Source organism: Staurois parvus, unplaced genomic scaffold, assembly GCF_062004578.1.
Source record: "Staurois parvus isolate SC_StPar_1 unplaced genomic scaffold, SC_StPar_1.0 ptg000025l, whole genome shotgun sequence".
In the NCBI taxonomy this organism is placed as follows: Eukaryota; Metazoa; Chordata; class Amphibia; order Anura; family Ranidae; genus Staurois; species Staurois parvus.
The window spans coordinates 21,428,352-21,440,548 of NW_028317821.1; positions in this window are offsets into that span (position 1 = coordinate 21,428,352).

Here is a 12,197-nt window from a genome sequence, read left to right on the forward strand (position 1 = left end):
GGAAATCTTTTCTTTATTTGTTTGATAGTTATTGCCAAGAGTTACAGTGAGACCTTTCTTTGCAATTCATGCTTTTCAAGGTTGATATTGTTTTATGATCGCTGTGTGTAGCAGTTTAATTTGGTTTGGCCTTATAGCAGTTTATTCAATTGCCATAGTTGAGGCTAGTATTCCCTTCAGTTAGTCGAATGCATCCTAACATATTCTCTGCCCTATTTATTGGTTTTTGTTTGGTCTTTATCCTTCCTTGCTATGATATATTTACTTTATATACCATTGAGTTGTCCGTGGCCAGTTTTCTGGATGCTAATAGTGTGGTAGTATACGAACACTTAAGTCATACAGGTGTCTGCAGTCTTCAAATTATATATAACCAGGTGTGTCAGAGAGAATGGATTGGTTTAAAGAATCAGGGCAGACAGGGAACCCATCATGCCAAGCTGCTCCTGCTGGAGTAAGCGCTACACTATAAAAAAAAAAATATCAGGGTCTCAGATACACACTAAGGCTGGCCATACATTATACAATTATCTGCAGATTTTCTGCCCAATTTCCTTTAGATTTACCTTCAACTGTGTAGTGCAAGGGCCTGCCTAATTGGATACAACTGAAAGTGTTGTTTAGGTTTGTCCTCCTATTATATGGTTTTTGGTAAATCTAAACCAAAAATCTCCAGATAATCCTATAATGTATGGCCAGCCTTACATAGGGATTTTTATAAAAATGACATAAACTTATAAACCTAATATTTTAAATAAAATTGACCAAAGTTAGTATAATTTACCTTGAATCAGTTTCATAAATTGTTGGATTAAACTGAAATGTGAAACTGATTAAAAATGTAGATTTCACACTGTTAAATAAGTCCCACAACAAAGGGGAAAGTGTTAAAAAGCAAAAGAATAAAAAAAAAAAAAGAGTATTCAAACTCTATGTCTAGCATCACACTGACATATTTGAAACTGTAGTGGTTTGAGTGGTACTTGTGCAACAGTTTTATTTCCAGTAAAAAGAGTCACTGCATGTGAGGTGTACTTGGCAAAAACTCTACGGAGAGTTTAATCTATAATTTACTTTAGAAGTGGTCAGTTTTAACAGACTTTCGTCTTTTCTACATCAGAGACTTATGCACAAACTTTAGGTTAATTGTTACTTTTCTCTCTCACACTATATTACAGAGTTGCTCTGAATAGTCTGCTTAACCTTGAAGCTAAACTACAGACAAATATAAGATATCCCTTAATCTATTTATGTATTTAATACAAATGTTAACTATGTATTGTGCATGCATATTACTGGCTATCTGCATTTTTTTAACCTCTCTTGTACATAAAGACACAGAGGGAGATCAGCACTGTAATTCAGGCCATAGATGGGGCGAAAACCAGCCGTTCTTTTAATATAAAAATGAAAAATCGGTCATTCAATAGGCCGACGTTACCACCAATTTTAAAAATGGCCGATTTTCGTTCCGTCTACGGCCGGCATTTAATTACTTCTGTGCCCTGCAGAGAGCTCCGCTATTATATTTGACATTAAAAAGTATAGCGGTTACAACATTGTATCTATTTGTATCCATTTCAGATACAGATGTTTTTATTCAGATACAAATAGATACATTGTTGCAACCGCAATACTTTTTCATGTCAAATATAATAGCGAACTGGAATTCTTCTTTTTCTTCTTCTTCTATTTCTTCTTTTCTACTTTTTCTTCTTCTTTTTCTTGCAGATCACGGCTCATGCGCAGATTTTTTTATCGGTAAAAAGATCGGCCGATTTGCCCATCATTGCTGCAAAAATCGGCTGATCGGCAAAATCATCCAATTTTTTTCCAACTTTACTGATCAAAAAAATGTGGCAAAATCCAGAAAAACGGCCGACCAAATAACCCATTAACAGTGCAAAAATCGGTCGATTTTTTTTTGGCTGAAAAATCAGCTGATTTTCGACCCATCTATGGCCTGCATAAGTCTCTCTTCGGGAGAGCCCCGTGACCTAGTACTTGGTGGTTGGCTTCAGCTAGCCACAAGGAAAGGGGTCCACCAGGCCTTTTGGCTAGGTGGACCATGTGGAAACCTTTGTCCCTGTCAGGAGCCTTGAGCCCTGGGGAATCAAGGTAGAGGTCCTACCCCTTGGGGGGGGGGGGGTGGACTAAAGCACACCCCTAAGTGCACTTTTTTTGTGTTTGTGTTTTGCATTTGCACTTTTTTTGTCCACTTATGGGTTTTTGCTTTTTCACACCTCAGCAGACTTAAAAAAAAAAAGAAATCAGCCTTGACTCATCACCAACTGCTGGTTGTTACACAGCAATACAGCCCAGGTCTCTATTGTGCATAAGTGACCTATTTAGTAGACTTTAAAGCAAGGTCAAAAACTTCAAACCTGCTGCCGGATCAATAGTTTGACTCTGACTTTTGCCTTTCACACAAAGTGTCCGATCCTCTCCACCTGTCATTTCTTCAGGTGGACCTGATTTGATCCTCCATTGACCCCTCTGAAGTGGCTGGTTTAAACAGACTCATGTTCGGTTCGCTAAAGAAATCAGAAGGGGATCCATTGCCTTCTGTCTAGGTGGATTGAATTTGAGGGCAGTCAGGTGTAAATGGACAGCGGAATCTGTTTACACCTGCCGGTCCGGCTTCTGTCCGTGTCGACTCTGCATAAACGGAGAAGACACGCACCTGTCATCTGCCTGCTCTGATCTGATCAATGGACAGATCCCCTGCTGGTCATAACAGAATCTGTTCTATGGGAAAAGGGCCATAAGCAAGCCATAGATTATGCGATTTTCTTTCCTGCAGATATGGGTTGCAGGAAAGAAAATCACTTGATTCCCCCATCAACACAGTCAGTGATAATGGGGATATCTCTCGCACAGTGCTTTTGTGTTCTGCCAGTAGGGAGCCTTCCCTGCCGGCAGAACACAGTGATTACTACTAGTGGCTATAGCCACTGTCAGTAATCACATGTAAAAAATCCAACAGGTTAGTTGTACTGAAGTTGATCGATGGATCATCTTCAGTGCAACCAGCGTGCCCATACATGGATCACATCATGGACAGTCCCTGCTCAATGGGCAGAGATTCGACCCATCTATGGCTGGCTTTAGTCTTCAATTATTCCTGTAATTTTTTAAACTCAGCTTGCACCCAACTTTTCTGTGCCTGACCTGGCTATCAGTTTGCAGACTCTGCTACAGATTGCAGTCCTGTCAGTTGACAGCTTGCTATAAAGAGGGTCCACCAATTTCGCTTCCAAACAGCAGGGTGGGTGTGAAAAGGCAACCAATCTGTTACATTTCTTTCTAAGAGAGAGATATGATGTCTTTATTTTGGCCATTAGTGGGAGTTTGTGAATCCCAAGACTAGTGTAACAGAAAAAAAAACATTTAGCAGGTAGCAGTTCACATACTTGTATTTTCAAATCTGTATTTAGCTGTTTGGCCAAAGTCCAGCTTTAACCGTGCACTGTAGTCCAAAGCTGAATTTACTGTACATGAAATTTTGTAAGAAGTTGGTAAACAGATTGTTGTCTGCCAATATGTTGTCACGGCTTAAGCAGTTGCAAGCCATTACACCTGTGTGCCAAAAAATAAATCAACATATTTATTCACATAAAAAATAATGGCTTTTGGTTCATTCAATTCTATGCTTTTTAAAGTTTATAAACTGATTATTTTCTTATTTGTATAAAATATTTTTTTTTTACAAATAAAATGTAATACATGTGATTTTATGAGACTTTGTTTGCAGGGCATGCTGGGTTTTCTAATAAAATGCCTACTTACTTAAAACCGTTTCTGACTGATTGAAAACCTATACATCTCCTACCTACTGGGGGGAATTGTCTCTCCACTAATATATTCAGCTATGTAAGCCGACCCCCTACTCAGGTATATTCACAACAATAGTTATTACGTTTAATATTCAATTGGGTAAAAAACTGCAGAACAGCTTTCAGAGCATCATCTTCCAGCTGCAAGTTGTAAATAGAAAATAATCCTATGCATGATTTCAGATTTACGTGACTAAAATGTTTTTTAGTTCTGAACATAATAAAGAAAAGAAAATAATACACATATAAACCCAGCATAGCATTAACCCAAAAAAGTAGTACTAAAATCTATGTAAAGCCAATTTGTTTTAGTTTTGGATAAAATGTTGAAGGGTTAAAACCTCTGTCGGGTGTTCCAGCCTATGTACTCCCTGGGGAAATTGTCATTCACTGTTGGTCCCACTGACCATTGTCTCTGCTAACAGGAAATTCTAAATGTATGAATTATGACAATAGAAAGTCTCATATGTAAGAAGGGGACATTCTTTTGGGCAGTGAGACAAAGAGGTATGTAAAAAGAAGGAAGACTATAATAAATCAGAATCCATCCTTCATTGACTTCACAGACATCTAAACCAAAGAACAAATATGTAATATATTCCAAATTACTAGTCCGTAGATATGGTGGGTGCATTAGTTTTTAGAGGCTCAGGTGCCAGGCAGGCAAGGAGATCAGCTCCCCCACTGCAGAGACCCATTGAGTGAACCTCAGCTCAGCCGTGCAACAGTTTTGGGCATGCTGCACTATTAGTATTCATCTCTTGCATGGTTTACTGGTGGAAAAACGGAGCTGGAGCGGAGCCACAGGCAGAATCATCTCTGCGCTACATACTGGGGAATTGTTTGGGATTAACCCCTAAAGCGCTGTTAGCTTTTCAATATGAAAGCCTAATAGCTCTTGTAAGTGCTCTTATATGTCTGTTGTCTTCACCAGGAACTTAAAGATGTCATCTTCCTCCTTTTTTGATTCACTAAATGTGGATTTCTCTGTTCTTTTTGATGGCTTCACTCATTTAAGAACTTCTTTGAGCACAGACTTGTGTATATAATTGATGGACTTTAACACTATTTAGAGCTGCACTTTTTTGTTATACTGTATATTATTTTTTTTAGGCTAAGAACATTTTTGGCAAGTACATAAAATACTATGAAAGAAAAGGGGTGCTGTTGCGCTTAGGAAAAAAAAATACATATACATAAAAGAATTGACGTATATATAAGATACCTACAGTATATAGCAGCAGTCCTAATTGTGAATTACTAAACACAAAATCTTAAATATTTCAAAAATGGACCTTAGCACAGTCCATTTGTGAAATATACATAAAATACTAGTCAATATGGCCAGTAATGCAGCATCATTTTCTCTTCCAGTGAGCTGAACTGGAAGCATTAAACAATGTAAACCACTAATACCAATACCGTCATGTAAAGGGGATGAACAAAGACATATATGACTGTAGTCCAGCCTGGGTGACAATCATAGCTGCATTCATCTGTGAGCTGATCCTCGCTGATCAGAACAGAATCTGCCCATGTGAACAGAACCTAAGGGTTCATGGATTTATTAATAGGAAAGAGTTAAGGGTATATGATTTAAAGGATTTGCTAAGTTGGAAGCCCCCAACTGAGGAAGAAGCATAGGAGTATTGACCTCTAGTGGAAAGTTTCTATGTGAAAATTGTTTCTGATATGCCTATAGTGTGCATAATCCCATGAGTGTAATGGGCTTTTAATAATAAAGGTGTTTCTTGATGCTATCCAAGATGAGGTGTTTTCTTTCTTTATTAAAGCAGGAATACAGTACTCTCCTCCACCCTCCAGCAATGCAATGTTTACATCCCTCACCAGCCACGGTCCTCTTCTCCCAGGGCTATTTCTGGATGTTGGGTTTTCAACCTCTAGATTCACCAGTGTTTTCTTTCTTTATTAAAGCAGGAATAAATTCTGCAAAGTACTCTCCTTCACCCTCCAGCAATGCAATGTTTATATCTCTCACCAGCCACTGTCATCTTCTCCCAGGGCTATTTCTGGATGTTGGGTTTTCAACCTCTAGATTCATTGGTGTTTTCTTTCTTTATTAAAGCAGGAATAAATTCTGCAAAGTACTCTCCTTCACCCTCCAGCAATGCAATGTTTATATCTCTCACCAGCCACTGTCATCTTCTCCCAGGGCTATTTCTGGATGTTGGGTTTTCAACCTCTAGATTCATTGGTGTTTTCTTTCTTTATTAAAGCAGGAATAAATTCTGCAAAGTACTCTCCTTCACCCTCCAGCAATGCAATGTTTATATCTCTCACCAGCCACTGTCATCTTCTCCCAGGGCTATTTCTGGATGTTGGGTTTTCAACCTCTAGATTCACAGGTGGGGGAATGACGTTATCCCGCCCAGTGCATGGGAATCAATCATTCCGGCACCGTGTACTAAGAATGTACACTGAGCTCAGTGTACATTCAATAGAAAACTGCAACAGGCAGGTAAACGTGTCTTATTGGCAGAACAGACATAGCATGTCTCTTCTGAAATAAAGACCGACACGCTTGCTATTTTTTTTATTGATAGGTTTAGTTCCAATTTAATAGACTAAGGAAAGATTGCTTATGTAAGCTGTGGGATATTCTGCATCCTGGGACACATGTCCTTACCTTGTATTCATGTATGTGCTCATATCTGCGTTTACTAGCCTACATCCACATCCTGTCATTGTTTTGTACAGGCAGCTGCGCGCAACACCTTAAGCTCACAGAATGAGACATACATCGGTAACCTGGATGTTACTATTTGCAGTGGCGTCCCTAGGGTTGGTGTCACCCGGTGCGATAACTCTTGTTGACACCCCCTCTGACGATCCCTACAGGATGGATTGGATCTGCGGATTGAGCATAATGGATTGGACTCCGAATCCCTTATCCTCCCCAATCCGCAGATCCAATCCATCCTGTGGGGATTGGCGGTTTACAACCTATATGGGGTTAACTGATCTCTCCACGAGCTCCACAAAAAGGCAAGTTTTAAAGCAAGCCCCCCTCTCTCTCCCCCCTCTCTCTCTCTCTCTCTCTCAATGTCTTCTCTCTCTTCTCTCTCTGCCCTCTTTCTCCCCCCCCTCTCACTCAGCCCTCTTCCTCTCCCCCTCACTTTCTCTGCCCTGTTCCCCCCCCCACCACCTACTACATGAAGCTGCAGTGCTGTTACCAGGGTCCAGGGATTACACATACCTGCTGAATACTCTGCCCATCCCTCCAGGTCTCAGCACCCGTGGCAGGGATGTGGACCCGCCCCTCTGCTGAAGCTCCAAGGAGGAGAGGTGTCTGAAGTGCTTGCCTCACGGTCTATCCCCTCAATGCTTGCTTATTTCAGAAGCGGCACATACAGGGACAAACTGAGCCTCTCATGGGGCTCTGTAGTGACCCCGGGCCCTCAGGCAGTGCCTGAATGGTTAATCTGCCCCCAGGGGCGGACTGACAACTCAATAGGGCAATAGGGGATCATGGGGCCCCTGTGTTCTTGCCCAAACTCAAAAAAGCCTATGAAAAAGGTACCAGGGCATCTCATGGGGCCCCCTACTGACCCTGGACCCTCAGGCACTGCCCGAGTTTCCAAATGGTCAATCCACCCATGTCTGCCCCTGATCGAGAGGCTCCGGTGTCAGCCCATGGAATAGGTGTCACCCGGTGCGGCGCGCATCCCTCGCACCTGCCTAGGGACGTTCCTGACTATTTGTAATGTTTGAGGAATGTGCACAAGATGTTTTGTACCAGACACCTGTACACCATAATCATTGTGTGGATATTATTTGATGTCCTATGGAAATTTACTATACTGATTGGTAATATTTGAGTGAGGAAGGGGGGGAGGGAGATAGTGTGGATATTCTACTGTAAGTACTAAGATTGGGCATTCAGGTGTTGTCATTGGGGTGGATTTATTAAAACTGGAGCACTCAGAATCTGTTGAAGCTGTGCATGGTAGCCAATCAGCTTCTAACTTCAGCTTGTTCAATTAAGCTATGGCAATAAAACCTGGACACTGATTGGTTTCTATGTAGGAATGCACCAGTTTTTGCACTGTCCAGCTTTAGTAAATAAACCACATTGTGTCTGTGGCTTTACTTCCAATTGAGAATGTTACAGTCTTCGAGTTATTGTTTGAAATAAAATAAGGCTGGTGGTGTTATATTAGCACTAGTAGTGGTAAAACACCACTATTAATAGAGCATGCTAAATATAACTTGTGATGAATCTTTGTGAATTATTACTGCCCTGATATTCATCTGGCACCTTTATCTTACAGCTACAGAGGTTGGGCTCCAACAAGCGCACCCTATATAATATACATTTTCTGATTAGTTGTTGTTTGTACCTGCAGTAGGACCCAGAAACAGTAGTGCAAATTTTGCCTTTTTTTTATCCTACCTAAAACACACTGACACAATAACTGAAACTGATACTAATTTAAAAATAGCTTTTATAAAAAGCTTTGACCCCAACCTTAACCTAACTCTGACACTGACCAAGATCAAACCTTGATCTAGCTATTTATTTTTTATATTTATTTCTTTATGTCTTTATTTACACGCACATTTGTTTGTTTACATTTTTCTCCGCTAGGAAGGAGAGAAAGATACAATGTATCGACTTCTGTACAATGATCGGTAGATCGTCTTGTATCCAACCACCCTGCCCACACATGGATCAAAATTCTGCCAGTCCCTGGTGAATCAGCTGAATTGTGATCCATGTATGGCTGGCTTAATAAGAGCATAAACTGGTAAATAAAATAAAAATAAATCATACTTCCCAACTGTCCTGAATTTGCTGTGACAGTTCAGCTTTTTTTAACCACTTCCCGCTGACCTGGCTCTTATATGCGGCCTCTCAGCGGATGATCTTTAATGCAGAGCAGCTACATATATGCTAGGTAAACATTTTACTGTGCTGAGAGCATGCTCCCTGTGCGCTCCCAGCACAGTATCGAATGGGTACCAGAAAGCTCCCAATGCATACAAGCTTTATGATCATGTGACTGCTGGGACTATCAGTCACAGAGGTCACATGATTAGAATGCCCTTCTCCCCCTACCGGCATTAGGATTCTCCTAAAGGGACAGAGAGACGGCAGTAGGAAGGTGCTAAGCTGTCCTGTGATGCCTGTGACCTGGGCTATGTCCTGGGAACAAAGCCTGAGGTTCATTGAGTGCCACCTGCCAGTGGCATTACTAGCACCAGGGCAGTGCAAATAGAAAGTGTGTGGTCTGGAACCCAGGACACCAGTAAGGGTGCTAAGTGTTGGTATTGCTCAGTACAGTGTTCAGCCCCATCCAGCTGCAGCCTGACATAGACTTTAACAGGTATCCTGCAGCACGGCTGGATGTTTCATCTGTCTCTAATAGGTGCACTAAAATGCCAGTAGGGGAATATTTCAGCTGGGCAGCCCCATGTGCAAAGGACCTTACAGTTTTTATTTGCACATTTATTTTTTATAGCAAAGAATTCATCACCCAAGTGCTATGTACCCACGTGGAAGAAAAATATATTTGAAATATATTTTCAACTACTTCCCAACCAGCCGTTGTATCTAAATGGCCAGACAGTGGCACTGCAGGGTTGGGGGGCCGTTTATAAATGGCCTCCCCGCACCCTGCTTATGCACGCTCCCTGGAAGCGCGCAACACGGCGATCCGGTGCCCGCTCTGTCTCCGCTAGGAAGTGATCACATGCAAAGTAGTAAGCAAAGATGTCAGTTCTGACATCATTGCTTACTACGTGTGAAATCTGTGAATGATCACAGAGGTCACATGGTACAAGGCTATTCACAACAGCCTTGTACCATGTGACAAGCTGTGACCAATCACAGCTCACTCAGTAGTTCTCAATGGCTGCAAGAATGCATGTATGTAAAAGCAATCATTGTAAAAAAAAAAAAAAAATCTTCATCACCCCCCAAAAGTAGTACCATGGTGACACTGTACTGCTAGGGTGACAGTATGTAAAAATAAATAAATAAATAAATAATAATATAAATAAAATAAATAAAAATGTAAAAAAAAATGTTTACAAATTATAATTTTTGGTTATAAACTAATTTGGCTTATTTTTTTTTTACTAAAAAGATAATGGAAGAAATTTTGGCCAAGATTTATGATGAAATATTTATTTGCAAAATTTTATAAGAAAAACACTTTATTTTTAAATTTTTGAACATTTTCATTTACATAGCAAAAAAAATAAAAATCCCAGCCGTGAATAAATACCACCAAAATAAAGTTTTATCTGTCTCAAAAAAATTGTAAAAAATGCATATGAGTACAGTGTTGCATGACCGCGCAATTGTCATTCAAAGTGTGATAGCACTGAAAGCTGAAAATTGCCCTGCTCAGGAAGGGGGTAAAAGTGTCCGGACTGGAAGTGGTTAAAATATTCTTCCCAAATATATTGACATATATTTGAAATGCCAATTTGACAATTTTGGCCATATTCAATATATTTCAGTATATATATATATATATATATATATATATATATATATATATATATATAATGCATGTTGAAATGCATTTTTATTACAAAGTATATGAAAAAAAATTTTAACACACATTTCAAATATACTGTATGTCTTTAAAAATACAAATCTACATTTTTGGAATGCATTTTCAAATATATGTAAAAATATATATTGAAATTACTTTTTTATATGTTAAATATAATCTGAAGAATTTTAAAAAATATATTTTTAAAAAAAATATTCTTCAGATATTTTTAACATATTAAAAAGTCACTTTAACATATATTTTTTACAGATATTTGTAAATGCATTCCAAAAAAGTAGATGCATTTTTAAAGACATACAGTATATTTGAAATGTTTCAACATGCAGTATATGTGTGTGTTTGTGTATGTGTGTGTGTGTGTATGTGTGTGCATATATATATATATATATATATATATATATATATATATACATACATATATATATACAGGTGAAAACTCAAGCAATTAGAATATCGTGCAAAAGTTCATTTATTTCAAGCAACTTAAAAGGTGTAACTAATATATGAGATAGACTCATTACATGCAAAGCAAGATAGTTCAAGCCATGATTTGCCATAATTGTGATGATTATGGCTTACAGCTCATGAAAACCCCAAATCCACAATCTTAGAAAATTAGAATATTGTGAAAAGGTGCAATATTCTAGGCTCAAAGTGTCCCACTCTAATCAGCTAATTAAGCCATAACACCTGCAAACGGTTCCTGAGCCTTTAAATGGTCTCTCAGTCTAGTTCAGTAGGAATCACAATCATGGGAAAGACTGCTGACCTGACAGTTGTGCAGAAAACCATCACTGACACCCTCCATAAGGAGGGAAAGCCTCAAAAGGTAAGTGCAAAAGAAGTTGGATGTTCCCAAAGTGCTGTATGAAAGCACATTAATAGAAAGTCATGTGGAAGGGAAAAGTGTGGAAGAAAAAGGTGCACAAGCAGCAGGGATGACCGCAGCCTGGAGAGGATTGTCAGAAAAAGGCCATTCAAAAGTGTTGGGGACTTTCACAAGGAGTGGACTGAGGTTGGAGTCAGTGCATCAAGAGCCACTACACACAGACAGATCCTGGACATGGGCTTCAAATGTTGTATTCCTCTTGTCAAGCCGCTCCTGAACAACAAACAACGTCAGAAGCGTCTTACCTGGGCTAAAGAAAAACAGACCTGGTCTGTTGCTCAGTGGTCCAAAGTCCTCTTTTCTGATGAGAGCAACTTTTGCATCTCATTTGGAAACCAAGGACCCAGAGTATGGAGGAAGAATGGAGAGGCACACACTGCAAGATGCTTGAAGTCCAGTGTGAAGTTTCCACAGTCTGTGTTGATTTGGGGAGCCATGTCATCTGCTGGTGTTGGTCCACTGTGCTTCATTAAGTCCAGGGTCAACGCAGCCATCTACCAGGAGATTTTGGAGCACTTCATGCTTCCTTCCACAGACGAGCTTTATGGGGATGCTAACTTCATTTTCCAGCAGAACCTGGCACCTGCCCACACTGCCAAAAGCACCAAAACCTGGTTCAATGACCGTGGGATTACTGTGCTTGATTGGCCAGCAAACTCGCCTGACCTGAACCCCATAGAGAATCTATGGGGCATTGCCAAGAGAAAGATGAGAGACATGAGACCAAACAATGCAGAAGAGCTGAAGGCCGCTACTGAAGCATCCTGGTCTTCCATAACACCGCAGCAGTGCCACAGGCTGATAGCTTCCATGCCACGCCGCATTGAGGCAGTAATTGCTGCAAAAGGGGCCCAAACCAAGTACTGAGTACATATGCATGCTTATACTTTTCAGAGGTCCAATATTGTTCTATGTACAATCCTT